Source organism: Cryptomeria japonica, chromosome 3 (genome assembly GCF_030272615.1).
Source record: "Cryptomeria japonica chromosome 3, Sugi_1.0, whole genome shotgun sequence".
NCBI classification, from domain to species: Eukaryota; Viridiplantae; Streptophyta; class Pinopsida; order Cupressales; family Cupressaceae; genus Cryptomeria; species Cryptomeria japonica.
The window spans coordinates 904513389-904532821 of record NC_081407.1 but is presented as its reverse complement, the minus strand read 5'-3'; positions in this window follow the sequence as shown (position 1 = coordinate 904532821).

The following is a 19433-nucleotide window of genomic DNA, read 5'->3' as shown; positions in this document are numbered from 1 at the left end:
AGCAAAGGCACACATCCTTGAGTAAATTCCATCCATCCAAAAGAAATCCATTTCATTCATATCCATCCACGCATTCCGTTCCCCCTCCAAGCAATTTGGATGCCAAGTATAAACGTCATAAGTCTAGCAATCCACATGTATTCAAGGATCAACATGTCCAATATAATCGACATGTCAAAACAAAGAACAATATGATCTATAAAGAAAAAGAAATATCCAAAAGGCCACAAAGGCCCACTGAGCAAAATAAAGCAAAGTCAACATATATATGGGTTCCTAAATCCCTTATGCAAGCATTGCACACCAAGGAACCACAAAAGCATGAAAAATCAAAAACCATGTGGATCCCTAAGCGGTTTCTTGAAGCACAAAAGCCTAAAGAAAAATCTAACTTGGCATCCAAAATTGTTATTCCTCCATCTAAACCTTCCAATTCTATTCCTCCATCACCTTCTTCATCCATTTTGGGCCCTTATGTCCCAAAATCCCAAGCTATTCCTCCACCCAAATCTCACAATCCAAAATACATTTTTCCTCCATCAGTCCATCACCCCTCAAGGTGTGTGCCAATGTCAATCTTGCCAACATTTCTATCCACTCAAGAACAATTCTTCCAACACGATATCGATTATCCAATGTATATTTTCCATCCTTCGATCCCTTTGGTCCAATCATTTGCATAAATCCTTTCCTTAGTTCCATCTCTTTTTCCATGTCCTTATCCTACCAATGTCTTTGAGCATACTTTTAAAGGTCATGGTCCATTTTTTTCAAGGCTACTATCCAAACAAAAAGACACTTGAGTCCTTCTTCCATCCCCTATCATGTGTCTATCTTCTATTGAAAAAGTCAAAATACAAAAAAAAAAAATCAAAAGCTCAAAAATACAAAAAAAAAAGTGAGAAAAAAGAAAAAGAAAAAAAAAGTAAAGCAAAAATAATTCGTCCACTGGTGAAAACCTGGCAAACAGGCACCTTGGGCAAGTATCGTGATGAAAACCTGGCAAAGAGGCATCATGCATAATCTATGAACTTCTTGCATACCATACTTGGGGACAGGTTTTATCCTATCATATCCTTTTGTCCTTCATTGTTCGATTATCCTATCGAACCCCTATCATTACCCTTCATATCCTATTGTCCCTCATGTCCAGTTTCCCTTTCCACCTTTGATCTTGATAAGGCTGAGGATCATCATGAGCATCATGCATCTTGTTTGCAGCTTTTAGTCCATCATAGCTTTTGGTATTTATCCATTTGCTTATTACAACCTTTCATCCATATTCCCTATCTTATTGCAACTTTCTGCCACTATCCCTTAGCCAATCCCGACCTTCAGTCCATGTCCCTTATCCATTCTTGGTCTTGCTTATCCTATCCATATCTTATCACTATCCATACACTCTTTTTTTTCATTCCTTGATCTTGATCTGACATAAGGATGCAAAATTTAAACATGGTTTCAAAAAACTCTTGACATGTCCCTCATGCCATGTCACTGCTTTACATTGTCATATCCAGTCTCTTGTCCCATCACGTAATAGCCCTTGAAAATTGCATCTGTATTGTCTCCATAATAAAAGGCCTATGTCTTCCCTCTATCCACCAACATTTCAGAAAGCCTATTTATTCACCTATCATATTCCTTGCCTTGCTAGACACTGGGGGCAAAATCATAAAAATTGAAAAATGTCCTGAAATAATCAAAAGAATTGAAAAAAATCCTGAAAACATTCAAAAACATCAAAAAAATCATGTGTTCATTTTCAGCTAAAAATGTCCTGAAAAAAAATCCCTAAAAATCAAATAATGCCCTGAAAAAAATCCAAAAAAAATCATAAAATGTCCTGAAAAAAAATCTCTAAAAATCAATTAATGTCCTGAAAAAAATCTCTAAAAATCAATTAATGTCCTGAAAAAAACATAAAAATTTGAAAAAATGTCCTGAAAAAAATTCCTAAACATCAAAAAATGTCTTGAAATAATCCCTAAAAATCAAAAAATGTCCTGAAATAATCCCTAAAAATCATAAAATGTCTTGAAAAAAAAATGAACACAAATTTTTTTTGTAAAAACTCGAAAAGCAAAACAAAAAAAAAAAACCCCTTTGTGCATAGATAGATCGTTGAGCATACATCCAACGACACGCAATCACACATTGTGCTTGAATGAAATCATGCATAAATAGATGAACTTTTCAATCAAACCAGACATTCAAACTAATCACAATTGTCTTATCAATCGAATGTCAGCATCAATATGATTTGTCCTTGTCACTACTATCATGGGTCTTATCCAGGGTGTGGTATACTCAAAACCAGACTTGTCCTATCTTAGATGGGGTACCACATTCCCTGAAACCAGACAACATGATCGTCCTATCAACACTTTCAACTTTTGACAATGAAGATCAAGATGTTTGTTTGACTTGTTGGAATTAGCAAGTCTTATCATTTATTGATTTATTTTCGATCATGTTCCTATGTTGCTCGATGATGTCACTGAGTGATTTAGAGTAACCGGGATGGTTCATGGTCCCTTTCTTTTTTGTTGTGATTGTTGTTTGTGGAATGTTTGTCACAAACTTGGGCAACTATATCATTGGGTGTCTGTGATAAGTACGTTCGCTTTATGAACGCCGCACATACCTCAACCCTTGATGTATGCACCCTAGGATGCTTCACTCATTCCTTGTGTGTGATGTGTCTGTATTTTCCAAAAGGGGTTGCATTTCATCTCTGGCCTTCAATGCCATGATGCTCTGCATCCGGTTTGCTACATTAAAATAAAGGTTCTCACCTACAAAGTGCATTAGTGAAAGCAAGTTTTCTTTTCTCCGTCTCTAACTGTCCTTTGTCTCATTTCTTCTTACTAACATTTCTTCCATCAGTTTGGCCAGTCAGTTCAGTCTAGTTCTCTGATCTCCACAAAAAAACACATATGTTGTATCCTGCATTCATTGATTAGTACATTTGCATTATATCAAACATCACATCAAGCATTTTATCCATTATAAATGCATCAAAAACACATAAAAAATATATCCATACATGTTCCACAATGGTACATCAACAATGCATAAGTCATCCATAAGTGGAAAACAACTATAAGTCATAACGCATTGCATCCCATCATATCGATGCATATCATATCATATATCAAAATAATATCAGAGTACAAAATTGGACTGTCTGTCCTAAGTATGGCCCATAGGCTGACTACATAATGTCCACTGTCTGTCATAAGGAGCACGTGCCTCTATCACTAGGTGCTCCCTCTATCCTCCTCATCCCTGCCATGTCTCAAGGATGATGTCCCTCTTGCCCTAGGTCTTGGCTGTGGTGGTCTCATAGGTCCACTCACCCCCATGCTGCTCACTGACCTCCGATAACGTGGCCTGCTCTCTGTCCTTGATCGTGCCCGATATGATGTTGCTCTCTGCTCTAGTGGAACTGCACTCTCATATAGTGTCCTCCAATGGCGTATCTCCTCTCCGGTCTCTACCAACATCTATGTCATCTCACGTGCATTGGCATCCCTAATCGACCCAATGTACTCAGTGACTCTCTGCCCTTCTTGTTGTGCTTGGGCTATTGCTATATCTCGAGCCGCTATAAGTTTGGCTATCTCTGCTCTGAACTGATTATGCTTTGTCCTCAAGATGGCATTTTGTCTCTCTAATGTCGCAATGTGATCATGCTGACTCACTATGGTAGCCCTGCACATCTCCATCTCCTCTATCCTAGCTGTCTCCGACTCTATGGGTATATCCTGCAATGACTCCTGATCGGCTGAATCTGGCTCATAATCTTCATCCTCATCATCTCCGTCCTCATCATCCCTCTCATCCTCATCACCGCCCTCATCCTCCTCATCCTCATCTTTGTCCTCATCCTCTCCAGCGAGTGGGAAGTCCTCATGTCTCCTCGGTACCGGAATATCAGGATCTATCAATGGCACTGGCCATCATCGTGCAAACCATCGCTCATACTCCTCTGTCATCCCGGCATCCACCACGTCTGATCTCCAATCCCACTATCTCTGTTGTAGCTATGTGAAGTCAGCATATGCTATGTGTGGTTGAATCATCCTTCCCCACTGACTCATCTCTCTGTGAGATCGGGCAAAGTGTGCAGTCCCTCTCGGTACATCCTGCCTCTCTCCAAACTATCTTCTAACTCTCTCTGGCAGGTACATCTCAATCACTCTCTGGTGATTCACTGGTCACCCAATCAGGTATCTCTCATGTCTGCAATACGGTAGCTCATCACTATCATCTGACCATCCCAGGCAATCAAGATATGGCCTCCATGTGAACTCTCTCAATCTATCTAGCTCATGTCACCAATACAATATGTATCCAAAAGGACCCTATCTCAGTGCTCCCCCATAGCAGTACACATATGGTTGATGTGGTAATACCTGTCTCTCTGCAATCGGTCGACATATGGCTATGTGCTCAAATGCCCATACCTATAACAGTGTGACTCCACAGCTCAATGTCTGCACTCCCTGATATGCTATCTGATGCAGCTAAAAATATAGCATAGCAAGTACACATGGTCCCCATGCATACACCATCCCATGCAGCTCAATGTCTTGTCATTTTGCAATCGATTTGTCATCGATCGTCATTCTTCTCAATCATGTCAATTTGGATCAATTAGTCATTGTTCCTCATCAATTGGTGCATTAATCAATCAAATCACTTATCAGCATTGGTCCTTTGTTAATCAAAATCATGATCGAATCGACATCAATTATCTTTCATCAAGACCTAATTGTCGTCCTTGCATTTTCTAGGGTTTCATGATTTATTCATTTAACCTTGTTTGTCATTTCTCCCTCTAGGTTAAATAGTTTATTTATCCTAAGTCTTCTTGTCACAATTAAATTTTTATTTAATTGGCTAACTAATTCCTCCCCCTTTGTGAATTAATTAATGAATGAAAAATTATTAATTAATTTACCTAATTTTCCAATTTACTAATTTCTCCTAATTCCTAATTCCTAATTTTCTAATTTTCGTCAATTTTTCTAATTTCCTAATTTCTAAATCATCTAATTTTCTATTTTCTCCTATTTTTCTAATATTTCTCCTAATTTCATGGGAATGACATAGCAAATTTGTCATAATTTGTCATAATTATCAATCAATCAATCTTGCATAGAAAGTGTCAATTTGTCATATTTGTCATTCTTGATTTGAAATTTCCTTTCAAATCTCTTCATGCTAATCTTGTCATCTCTCCAATTTTTCTATAAATTGGATGAATTTCTTCAATCAAAAGGTCGAATCAATCACGCTTCTAGTACCCTTATGTTGTCTTGTCAATTTTGCTTTCATATTATACTTATGCACTTGAAGGTGAGATCCACAAAACAAAGCAACTTGAAGGAGAAAGAAGGACAATGGAGCCACATGAAGGAGACATCTGCATTTGGTTTGCTTAGATTTCATTTTGAATGTCTTGTTTTCATGTTTTCATTGAATGTTTTTAGGATTGTTATCACTGCAATCTAGTTTTGTGATTGAGCTAGTTTAATTTCGATTTGCTTTGATGATTTCCACATTTCCTATCTACAAATATATATGTATTTTACTTTTCAATTTGGCATTGTTGTCAAAGGGGGAGTAGAAATATGTATGTGATGTGAAAATTTTGTATGTACTCTTAAGGGGGAGTCTATATGTTTTTGTAAGCACACTTAGTTGTAAATTTTTTCTAAGTGTTGCCATCAATGCCAAAGGGGGATATTGTTGGCTTGATGATGATTTTTGTATTGGATGAGTTTATGTGTTGTCATCGATGGCACATATACACACACATATGTTCATATTGTCATAGTCATCTTAGTTAAGTCAAACTGGTACTACTCCTAAGTCTTCATATTGCAAACCGGTATCATATGTATAGAGAAGTCTAACCAATATAAAGGTGTCTAAACCAGTATATGTAGACAGTCGGTATATGTAGTAAAGATAATTGGTTTTGGTTAATTCCACTAACACCAGTTTTGAGATACAACAGAGAGAGAGACAAAGAGGCGAATGGACACAATAGGTATGTGAGTTGGAAGCAGTTAACACTCAACCAGTATCGGTGTTCCAACCGGACTCATTGATTGTGTGATGAGTTATCTCTAACCGACATTTTTCGCGATGATTTGTGATGTGTTATGGAAGGTTGTCCAAATTCACTGAACCTAGGAAATTGTGTTGAGGTTCTTGAGTTGACATGAAATCTAATGTCTATAAAAAAACATTGTGATGAGATATTTTGATATGCAAGATACAAGTGATGTTATGAGTTAGAGTTGATGCGATTTATTAAAGGAGTTGCAAGAGTATGTCGGTGATGCAAAAAAGGATCTATACAAGAAGAATGTGTTATTCCTAGATCATACTACTTGTTTTCTAATCACTACAACAGTTAAATCCCCTAACGAGGTAAGCTCTAACAAGCTTCATTGTAGAAATCCTCTAACAAGGTGATTCGTTAACTTGGATCTAAATCCTCCACTGAGGTTAATTTTAACCAGGTATATCTTCTAACAGGGCTTTGGGGTCTTTAACAGGATTTGCTCCTAACAGAGCACTTTGTAGACCTTAAACGGTCAGTTACCTATTTCTATAAATAGTTAACTTGTGAGTCCCATCTCACCATAGTTTTTCCCAGTTGGGTTTTCCACGTATAAACACTTGTGTTATGGTGAATGTTTTACTTGTTGTGAATGTTTTTATAACACTTTGGATTGCATGCAAAATATTAAGTAAACTAGTTAATTGTTTTTACTGGTCTGGGTTTAAAGTGTTATTGTAATATAGATTTTTGTCAGCATTACCTTTAGTGTATCCAAGCTTCAAAAGATATTTGTCCAATCTAGCATACCAAGCTCTAGGAGCTTGCTTTAATCCATATATAGCTTTCCTTAACCTGCAAACCATATCTTTGTCATCTATCAAAGAAAATCCATCAAGTTGTTCAATGTAAACTTCTTCTTCAAGATCTCCTTTCAGAAATGCACATTTAACATCCATTTGATATACTTTATAGTTCTTGTGAGTTGTAAAAGCCAATAATAGTCTGATTGCCTCAATTCTAGCTATCGGTGTAAAGGTTTCATCGTAATCAATTCCTTCTTTCTGTGAGTATCCCTTACACACTAATCTTGCTTTGTTTTTTATTACCTTGCCATCTTCATTAAGTTTATTTCTGAAAACCAGCCATTTAGTTCCAATTACATTTTTGTCTTTAGGCCGAGGAACTAATGACCAAGTGTTATTCCTTTCAATTTGTTCCAATTCATCTTCCATGGCTTTAATAGAATATTTATCTTCACATGCCTCATTAATAGATGTAGGTTCACTTTGAGAAATAAGGCATACCTCTTCATTTGCCAATCTTCCTCTAGTCATAGCTCCTTGGTATTTATATCCAATTATCTGACTTTCAAAGTGATTCAATCTTACATACCTGGGCGTTTTTACTTGTTGTTGTTCTTCAGTAACTGTTGAATCCTCAGATGATGCCGGTGTAACTGGATCAACATTTTGTACCGGTGTACTCATAGTAGGTTCATTTGTGATTATCTCTATTACCGGTTCAGAGTCCATTGACCTTGAATTACCTCTAAATTGTTCATCAATCTTCACATTTGCACTTTCAACAATTTTCTACAATCTTTTGTTAAAACATCTATATGCCTTTCTCTTAGATGAATAACCAAGAAATATTCCTTCATCACTTCTAGGATCAAATTTGCCAATATACTCATCTCTTCTAATATAGCATTTACTTCCAAATATTCTGAAATATTTAAGAGTAGGAGTATTACCAAACCATAGTTCATGAGGGGTCTTACCGGTTTCACCTTTGATGTGAACTCTGTTGAATGTATAAATTATTGTATTCATTTCTTCTCTCCAATACATATGAGGTAGATTTGCTTCTGATATCATGCTTCTAGCTGTATCCAAAATAGTTCTATTTTTTCTTTCTACAACTTCATTCTACTGGGGTGTCTGGGGTGTTGATAACTGTCTTCTTATCCCATTCACTTCACAGAATGTATTAAATTCCTTAGATGTGAATTCATCTCCTTGATCTGATCTCAAATATTTGATTTTCTTACTGGTTTCATTCTCTACCATTACCTTGAATAGTTTGAATTTCCCAAATGCTTCAGATTTCTCCTTGAGAAAAGTAACCCAACACATTCTAGAATAGTCATCAATAATTAGCATAAAATATCTATCTCCTTGTATACTTCTAGTTCTTGTTGGACCACATAAATCAGTATGAATTAAATCAAGAGCATTACTGGATTTATCTGGTATACTCTTAAAAGATGCTCTAACTTTCTTTCCAAATTGACATTCCTTACATACCGGATTGTGAGGTTTAACAATCTTAGGTAAATCTCTTACTACCTTAGTTGTACTGATTTTCACAATGCAATCAAAGTTTACATGACAAATTCTCTTATGCCATAACCAAATTTCATCAATACGAGCAATCAAACATGCTTTCTCATTGTTATTCAAGTGAAAGCTATTGCCTCTAGTCTAGTTACCAGTTGCAATTCCCAAACCAGATCTATTTAAGATTTTGCATTTACCATTCTTGAATTATAACTAAAATTCTTTTTCAACTAATTGACCAACACTCAAAAGATTATGCTTCAAACCTTCAACATAGTAAACATTATCAGTATTGTGCTTACCATCAAAAGATATAGTGCCGTTTCCTTTGATCGAACAAGCTTTATTATCTCCAAATCTCACTAGACCTCTATTGTATTCCTGAAAGGTTAAGAATTTACTCTTATCACCAGTCATATGATGTGAACATCCTGAATCAATGATCCATACATCCTTATCTTCAATTTTAGCTGCCAGGGCCTACTCTACCAGTTGAACAATAGGTGCCGGTTGATCTTCTGTTATAGCAACAAAAGCCCATCTATTGTCTACCGATTCCTCATCAGAATCATCAGTAACTCCTTCGTCAGCATAATAACAAGATTTGTCTCTATTCTTCTTGAATTTGTGTCTCTGATAATCAGGGTTAGGCTTATATGTTCTTTTAGCTTCTTCTTTCAATCTTGCATGTCTATCAGGACACCTAGAAGCCATATGACCAATTTTTATTTCAATTAAAACATTTAAATGGTGCTTTACCTTCATACTTACTTCCAACTGGACCTTTAGGCATTTTCCTTGCAAATAGTGCTTCAAGCTCTTCTAGTTGTTCATTCTCCTTTCTGATTTCTTCAAGTTCTCTTGCATAAAAGGCTTTCCAATCAGATTTCTCAGATGATGATGATGCCTTAAAAGCTAGATCTATCTTTATAGTAGCAACAGGACCAAATTCCTCAAGTTCAAAAGCTGAAAGTTTTCCAACCAAAGTGTCTCTAGATATTGATGCATTAGGCATTATTCTCAATATATTTATAGCAGTAACTTTCATTTTATATGCCGGTGGCAAAGCTCTTAGAACTTTAGAAATAGTCTCATCTTCACTTAAGGTTCCTCCACAACATTGTATACCCAAAACAATTTCATTTACTCTTTCCATAAAAGCAGAAATCCTTTCATCTTCTTTCATTTTTAGATTTTCATACTTGACCCGAAAGCATTCAAGTTTTGCAATTTTGACTATGGAATCTCCTTCATTAAATGTTTACAATATGTCCTAAATAGCTTTAGCAGTAGATCTATCTAATAATCCCATGATTTATTGATCTGACAATGCGCTCAAAAGTGCTTCTCTTGCTTTGCAATCATTTTCCTCATCTTTAGCCAAGTTTGAAGGATTAGGTTGACCTTGAGTAGGAGCAGTGTAACCATTCTTTGTAACATCCCATATGTCCTTTCTAATGCAATTCAAATGTGTCTCCATCTTGATCTTTCATATGCCATAGTTGGTTCCATCAAGTTTCGGACTGTCCTTCCTAAAATAGTTAGAAGACATTAGATCTCCTCCAGTTGTTAAACTTCTGCAAAAAGAGGACTAGGCTCTGATACCAATTGTTAGGTCTTAGAGACAACTGAGAGGGGGGGGGGGTGAATCATTTGTCCAATAATTTCAAATGAAAATTAACTTAACTAGAACCTAATGCTTAATGTTGATAAACCAAACTTTATGTTAGTTGACAGTTTTAATAGTTAATTGCAGTACCGATAAAGATTAATGCATGAAACAAAAAGACAATAACATCCACAACACATAACACAAATGTTTGTACTTGGAAACCCTTTAAGGGGAAAAACCACAATGGGAATCCTTAGCCAAAATCAAGTGATACTACTGTAGATAGTATGTGTGTACAATATGGAGTCTGTACATGCAGAAAGGCTAGCTACCTAGAGCTCACTGCTCAATCACAAAAATGGGAGTCACACTGACTACAATTGGATGGTTAAATCCAATTATAATGTATTGCACAAAATAGCATCTTCATATATTGGATTCAGTCTCGGTTTAGCTCTGATATGCCTTCTTCAAATACCTTCCTTCAATCTTCAAATGATGTCTACGTGTATAACTCTGCTTATTTTTGCATATACCTTATTACAATCCCTTTTCCAATCGCATATCAATCTCACAAATGAGATCTTACATTTATACCATAGCCTAAGACCAATTGAATAGGTTGGCTCACTATAGATATTGCAATAAAATCATTTACAAATAAATTATTATGTGATGCATCATGTCGGCTCAATGCATTTACAATAATAATAAATCATCTTCATAATGTGTCGTGTTGATTTGGAATAGATATGCTTGCCGGTGCATAACCTGGACCTATTTTCGGGTAACAACAAATATGCAAACCCGAATAAATCAATAACCAAATTGCCAAAACCAAGTGATCAAATAATGTCTTCGACATAACCAAGTAGTCTCCAAGTCATTCCAAGTTTCGGTGAATAATACAACCTGCCGGTGAACTAGATGCCGGTGACTGTGCATAAATAACTGAACATGTCAGTGAACATAATCACAAATCTTCAAGTGCCGATAAGTGTTGACAAGTGTTGACATCAATGACAAAACAAATGCAACACATCCAAAATGCCAACATCATAGAGATTTCAAATTCTTCCTACATCTTATTAGAAAAGTCTTTACACTATCCATCTTCTCCTCCAAAAATTATATCATCAACAAAAACTTCAATAACCAAGATGTCATCATTAGTCACTTTGAAATATAAGTTGTTGTCAGCATTACCTTTAGTGTAACCAAGCTTCAAAAGATATTTGTCCAATCTAGCATACCAAGCTCTAGGAGATTGCTTTAATCCATATAAAGCTTTCCTTAACCTACAAACCATATCTTTGTCATTTATCAAAGAAAATCCATCAGGTTGTTCAATGTAAACTTCCTCTTTAAGATCACCATTCAGAAATGCACATTTAACATCCATTTGATATACTTTATAGTTCTTGTGTGTTGCAAATGCTAGAAATAGTCTGACTACCTCAATTCTAGCTACCGGTGCAAAGGTTTCATTGTAATAAATTCCCACTTTCTTTGAATATCCCTTACACACTAATCTTGCTTTGTTTCTGATTACCTTACCATCTTCATTAAGTTTATTTCTGAATACCCATTTAGTTCCAATTACATTTTTTTTTTAGGTCAAGGAACCAATGTCCATGTGTTATTCTTTTCAATTTGTTCCAATTCATCTTCCATAGCTTTCATCCAATGTTTATCTTCACATGCCTCATTAACTTATGCTGGTTCAATTTGAGAAATTAGACATACCTCTTCATTTGTTAGTCTTCCTCTAGTCATTACACCTTAATACTTATTCCCAATTATCTGATATTCAGAGTGATTCAATCTTATATACCTGGGTCTATTCACTTGTTGTTGTTCTTCAGCCACTGTGGAATTCTCAGATGATGCCAGCGTGATTGGATCAACAATTTGTACCAGTGTATTCAGTTTAGGTTCATTTATGATTATCTCAACTGTCGGTTCAGAGTCCATAGACCTTGAATTACCTCTAAACTATTCATCAATCTTCACATTTGCACTCTCAATGATTTTCTGCAATCTCTTATTAAAACATCTATATGCCTTTCTTTTAGATTAATAACCAAGAAATATTACTTCATCACTTCTAGGATCAAATTTACCAATATAATCATCTCTCCTAATATAACATTTGCTTCCAAATATTATGAAATATTTAAGAGTAGGAGTATTACCAAACCATAGTTCATGAGGGGTCTTACCAGTTTCACCTTTGATGTGAATTTTGTTGAATGTGTAAACTGTTGTATTGATTGCTTCTCTCCAATACACATGAGGTAGGCTTGCTTCTAATATCATGCTTCTAGCTACATCCAAAATAGTTTTGTTCTTCCTTTCCACAACTCCATTTTGTTGGGGTGTCTAAGGTGTTGATAACTGTCTTTTGATTCCATTCACTTCACAGAATGTATTAAATTCCTTAGATGTGAATTCACCTCCTTGATCTAATCTTAAACATTTAATTTTCTTACTGGTTTCATTCTCTACCATTACCTTGAATAGTTTGAATTTCCCAAAAGCTTCTGATTTCTCCCTGAGAAAAGTAACCCAACACATTCTAGAATAATCATCAATGATTAGCATAAAATATTTCTCCTTGTAAACTTCTAGTTCTTGTCGGACCACATAAATCAGTATGAATTAAATCAAGAAGATTATTGGTTTTCTTGGGAATACTCTTAAAAGTTTCTCTAACTTTCTTTCCAAATTGACATTCCTTATATACCGGATTGTGAGGTTTTATAATCTTAGGTAAATCCCTTACTGCCTTAGTTGTACTGATCTTTACAATGTAATCAAAATTTACATGACAAAGTCTTTTATGTCATAACCAACTTTCATCAATATGTGCAATCAAGCATGTCTTCTCATTGTTATTCAAGTGAAAGATATTACCTCTAGTCTGATTACCGATTGCAATTTCCAAACTAGTTCTATTCATGATATTGCATTTACCATTCTTGAATTGTAACTGAAATCCTTTTTCAACTAATTGACCAACACTCAAAAGATTATGCTTCAAACCTTCAACATAATAAACGTTGTTAGTGTAGTCACATAAATTTGTCCACTTAATTAAATGAATACTTAGTATTTATTTGATTATTTAACCATCAATTAATAATTAATTAAATTAATATTTAATTAATTCATCTTAACCCTATTCTCCTATTAATTAAATAAATTATTCAATTTATTTGATTTAATTCACTTAACCAAATTCAGACCATTAATTAAATAAATAAATCATATTTATTTAATTAAATCTTCTCTCACATTTAAATAAATTAATATTTATTTAAAACCCCCAAAATCCCACCTCTCACATTTAAATAAATAAATCATTTATTTAAATCACCTTTATCCTCCACCCACTTGTATTTTCCTACAAAAGCAAGTTGCACAATTATTTTAAATAAATAATTTATTTAAATCACCTTTATCCTCCACCCACTTGTATTTTCCTACAAAAGCAAGTTGCACAATTATTTTAAATAAATAATTTATTTAAATCACCTTTATCCTCCACCCACTTGTATTTTCCTACAAAAGCAAGTTGCACAACTATTTTAAATAAATTATTTATTTAAAATCCTATTTATCCTCACCCACTTGAAACCTTTAATGGTTTCCCTTAAAGTAGTCAAACTTGATGGCTTTAAAGTCTTCAAACTTGATGGCTTCCTTCTATAGTCTTCTTAAGACTTTAATGGTTTTCCTTAAAGTCTTCAAGCCTTTAATGGTTTCCCTCAAAGTCTTCAAGCATTTTAATGCTTTATCTTCATTTTTCTCATTTAAATAAATTAATATTTATTTGAATATTTATCCAAATGCAAATTACACCATTTAATTGAAATAAATGATTTTATTTTAATTGAAAATACCAAAATTTCTCCCACTTGCATTTTCCTACAAAATCCACTTGTATGCCTAAACCCCTTCTAGATTCTTCTAAACCCTTCCTAATTAGCCTAATCCATCCCCTAAATATTGTCACATTCCTAAGAAAATTGGAGTCACTTCTCAAAGACTCCAAAGTCTTTGAAAAACAATTAATGCTTTGTGTGTTCAACAAATTAACCCTCAAAGTCTTTGATAACCATTGAAGGCTTTCAACCTTCAACCACTTAATCCCCAAAGTCTCCAATAACCATTAATGGTTACCTCAAACCCTCCCACATGGTTAAAACATTTGTTTTGACTCAACCTCTACCCAACCCAAGGGTCTCATCAAGCCTTTAATGCTTTGACCATGATTATCTCTTAATCATTTGCACAAAGGTTTATCCTTGCATTAACTCCTAATCCAGTGGGTAATCCTAATTTAGGCTTGACCCTTACCTTCTAGATAACCATGAGGTCTTCTCAGGTCTTTAATGCCTCCAACCTCTTCTCTCAACCCAATCCTATGTTGAAACTTGTCACCATTTTATTGGTGCCAATTGTGCACATGGATCCCCAACTTTCAATCCTAACCCTTGTTAAGATTGCTCAATCTTAACCCTTCATTTCCCTATTTCTTCTATAAATAGAACCCTTCTCCTCAAGCAAAAGGAGAAGCATTTTAGAGTATTGTTGTTATACTGGCATTAGCATAGAGCTTTTTCATAGCATCACTATCTACTCTTGCATAGTATTTGCTTATCATATTCAACTATCTTGAATCTCCATATGGCATCCATGGCTGGTGCTAAAAGCTGAGAGCTACACTCATTTGGGACTTGGAGAGGAGAGGAACAAGGGAGGAGCAACTATGAGCATCTTGATTAGCTATTTCATTCTATGTTTATATGCTTTCTATTTCATGCTTAATATCTCTCTTGATATGCCTGTTTAGGATAATCTTTTGTTGCTAACACTAACGTTTGTTTCTTGTGCTCTTGTGTGTGTTGCCATCAAACAAATTTTCTAATCCTTTTTGCAGAGCATCATTTGGTGAACCCGACGTGAATCCAAACACCAAAAAGATCAATTTTTTTTTTTTTAACCAATAACATGTTTGAATGTTGAAAATGTCACACAGGTTGCGATTTTGACACTGTTTTGGTGCGTTTGGCATTATTTTGGCACTATTCCCCCTGTTTCAGTGCTTTTCCCTTCTCTGTCTTTCCCTTTCTTTTAATACATTTGTGTTAAATAGTGCCTCTGTTCAAACGCAGACTAGCGCTATTGTAACAAAACGTTGTACAAATCACCTTGTAACCAAAAAAAAAAAAAAAAATTAGGCTTGTAGAAGCTCACCAAATAGGCGGATTTTACTAACTATTTTTCTCTTTTGTGCAGATTTAAATTAGATTAAAAAGTAGATTTATATTTTTTACTAACTTGTTTTTTGAAGTTGGTTTTAAAAATGAATTCACTTTTTATTTTGGTTTAAAATTAACTTCACATTTCAAATTTGGGCTTTTAAAAAAAGAATCACACATTTGTTTGGGGCTCTTAAAAAGAATTTCATTGTTCAAAGGTAAAAAGAACCACAAACTTATACAAAAACAACTTTATTTTTTTTGCAAGTTAGGAAACAAACTTCGTTTTGGTGCTTAAAATCAACAAGGCAAATTTTATTTCTTGCATCAAGATAAAACTCACAATCCACACTTCCATTTTTGGTGCAAATAAAATTCACAATCAACTTGTCTCATTTTCAAAGCAATTTTACTTCATGCAAACGTGTTTTTCATTAAGTTGACCAGGATTTTCAAATTCTAGTTTACTCAAACAATTGCCTTTGAAAATTAAAAAGAACACCATGATTGTTGGAGCAACATCTCCAAATAGTTAGATCACATTGCAATGATAGATTAAAAAGAACAAGTGTTTTTCGTGCTTGGCACACTTGTGCAAAGAGTTGGTCGAGTGGTCCTACCTCTAACACACACTATCCTCTCCCTTGGCTCTCGTGGTCCTAGGTGCAAGAGAAAAGTGTTAGTAACACTCAAATTTTATCTTTTTAAGAGAGGCCTGCCAAGGGATCGATACTCTTGGGAACGACCTCGAGCGGTAAATCCTTCGAGCCGCTATAGAAATCAGGTGAGAGCGAAAGTTGTAGCCTTGGGTATAGCTGTTCCTACAGTGTAACTGACCGAAAGGACAAATGGGCCCCACCACCAGTTACAAGGCTCTTAAGTGAGTCACTGCAGAATGAACTTATGTCCAAAAACATCGAACATGACTAAACACCTTTAAGTAGTAGCCCACCCGTTCTATTGATTGAGGATATTTGAGGTATAATTTAGTGCAAGAGCATAGATGGTTTTGCTCCCAAGATACTCACCATACATATTTCCTTGAGTAGAAACATAGCTTTTTGAAAGGTCACTTGTGGCTTGATAAAAGTGGTGACTCCCCCATCATAGGGATCATCTATTTGTTATGCTCGTGCAAGACTTAGTATATCACATCCTTACCTGCCACGGCGGGATTCATAAGGTATGTAGTACCAAAGTCGAAGAAATATCAAGATGTGGGCTAAATTTATCACAACTGGCCATTTGACCTTAGGGATAAAGAGTGTTTGAAGTGTGTTCGTTTTACAGACCTGGTGCAAATTGAGCCGACTTCAGGCTTTGGAAATACACCTTAAAATAAATCTAAAGGAAGGGTCAAAAACAAGTCCAAGGATTGGGTTGATCTAGACCCATACTCATTTGTGCCTTTGAGGCTACAATTTTGTGTTTGTGTGCTTGCTTTGTTTTCTTGTCAAAGAAAAATCAGAAAATCAATCCCAAAAACAAAGTATTCATCCAACATTTCTCAAAAACAACCAAAAGTACCAAAAACAAAGTGCAAAACAACAAAGAGACAAATTTTATGACCATTCTTCACATCTTGCGAAAGAAGAAGTGTCATCAGAATATCACCTTGAAAAGGAGACCACTAAGCTCAAAGGCTTTGATCAAAAGGAGGAAATTCTTCTATCTCAATAGACAAATTTTTGTCTCACATAGAGTCTTTCTACATCGCATGCGTCTATACCTTCAAGAAAAAAAAAAAAACAAACGAGTTTGATTCAGAATCATTGAACCGCAGAGATTTTATGCAATATAGGGCTCTGAGTTATCACAAAAATCAAGGAGGAAAGATTAATCCCAACTTCTTCCCAAAACGTCTGTATCACCTACAACACAGCTCGAGAAGTGCCACCAACGCCTGAAAGGGAAGAGGTAGAGTTTGTTCCATTTGTAACACAAAGTTTTTATTGAAGTTGAAAAACAAAACATCCATCATCTCATTCATACATCATCACTTCATCATCAATCCATCCCAACTCTCAAAACATTAAGAGGTTCTTGTCCCAAGTTCTCTTTTAGATATTGCTTGAAATCAAACACATCACATCACTTTTTAGATTGTTTCTACATCTAGGATAAACTCATCCTAAGAGACACATCTACGCAGGTTAAAACTAGTTCATGAGTGAATCCTCTCATTGCTAGGTAGTCAAAATCTGTAACACATCTCAGATTTCTCTACACCTTATCACATCCAAACTTATCAAACAAACAAGCAATTCAAAGAAGGAATTTCGGTTACATCTACCTTAAAGTGCTAGAGATCCCCATACAACACAAATCACCAACCATCAATCTTTCATTTCATCACCAACTCATCATCATCTTTGATCAACTTCAACAAAAACTTGTAAACAAAATGGCTCAAACTCAATCACGGTCAAGGCAACGAGAAATTGGAATTGAAGGACATGACCCAAAAACAACCAATAATGATCATCAGATGTTCAAGAATCCACTTCCATCACAAGATCAAAGGGGTCCTTCCACTTCTAGACGAGGTCCTGATACCACTGATTATACGCAGGTTGCGTATAATTACACTGTCAATCATCTGTATGATGCCAGTGAACAAATTGCAACCATAACCTTCAAAAATCCCACCTCAAATTGCAATGTTGTTACATGTCGTGGCAAGGTCACCATCAAGGCAGCTCCACAAGGCACCACCTCCGTCCCGAAGCAGTACAATCTTGTGGAACAATTAGACAAAACCCCTGCGCTTATATCCATCTTGGAGCTGTTGCGTCTGTCACCCTCTCATAAAACAATCTTGGATCAAGCACTCCAAGAGGCGTCAGTCCCTGCAAACCTGAACACGGACCAATTTCAAGCCATGGTTGGAAGTCTAAAGTCATCACCTTGTCTCACTTTTTCCGAAAGTGATAACTCTTCCTTCCAGCAACCTCATAACGCCTCACTCCACATTGAAGGCTTTGTCAACCAACACAGGATCAAGCGAGTCTTGATTGATAATGGAGCAGGCCTAAACATTTGTACACTACAGTTGGTCACAGCATTGGGATATGCAATAGAATCAGTGGATCCTCGCAAGAAGATCACCATCAAGGCCTATGATGATGCAGAGCGTTCATCCAAAGGAGCTGTGGTACTACCAATCCGAGTGGGCCCTGTGGTAAAGCACATCATCTGTCAGGTTCTGGACCTTCCTCTGCCATATAATCTATTATTAGGGAGACCTTGGATACATGCCATGCAAGCCGTTCCATCTACCTACCATCAATGTATCAAGTTCCCACATAACGGTGTAGAGATCACAATCCTGGGCGATGCAAATCCCTTTGCATTTTGCCATAATATCAGCCATCAACCAGAGATTACTGTTCCTAATAATAGGGAAGCCATTTCCTCCACATCATATGTAAATCCCGCCTCTCTTGCCAGTTCAAACACTCCTATACCCAAGCAAGAAAAGCTTAAGATGAAAGTCGCAGAGGAAGGTCCCGGGGAATATAACTTGAGTCAGCTCTTTTGTGTGGGACAAATGCCCACTTCTCCTAGAACACATGGTAAACCACAACAGTTGCTCCAGCAACCACTAATCACGCCAGCATGTGCCTTAACGCCTTTCATCCTTGGAAAAAGTCAAGAGGAAGAAACACAAGATGAGGACCTAGCGGACTGGATCTATAAGGATCCCATCACCACTGACATACCGCGAGTTACACTTCCTACAGAACAGTATGGCAAAGGCCTCCTCATTATGCAAAGAATGGGGTATGATGGTCAGAGTGCTTTGGGATACTGCAAACAAGGACGACATGAACCACTGCTGCCAGAGTTCAAGCCCAAAGGTAATACAGGCCTAGGCTTTGAAAAAGAGATCCTTCCTAAACTCAGATTTAAAGGAAAACCTAGCAAACCATTTTGCCCACCTACTGTAAAGAGGACACCTTTCATAATCAAAGCACCATCAAACACTATCCCCACTACCCCATCAAGGCTCACAAACCCACCACAACCATCTACAATACCAATCATCCCACCAAATGAACCAGTAATCCTATCAGCAACACCATTTGTAGCAGCAACTATATTGGAACCCGCAGCAGCATCTATGGCAC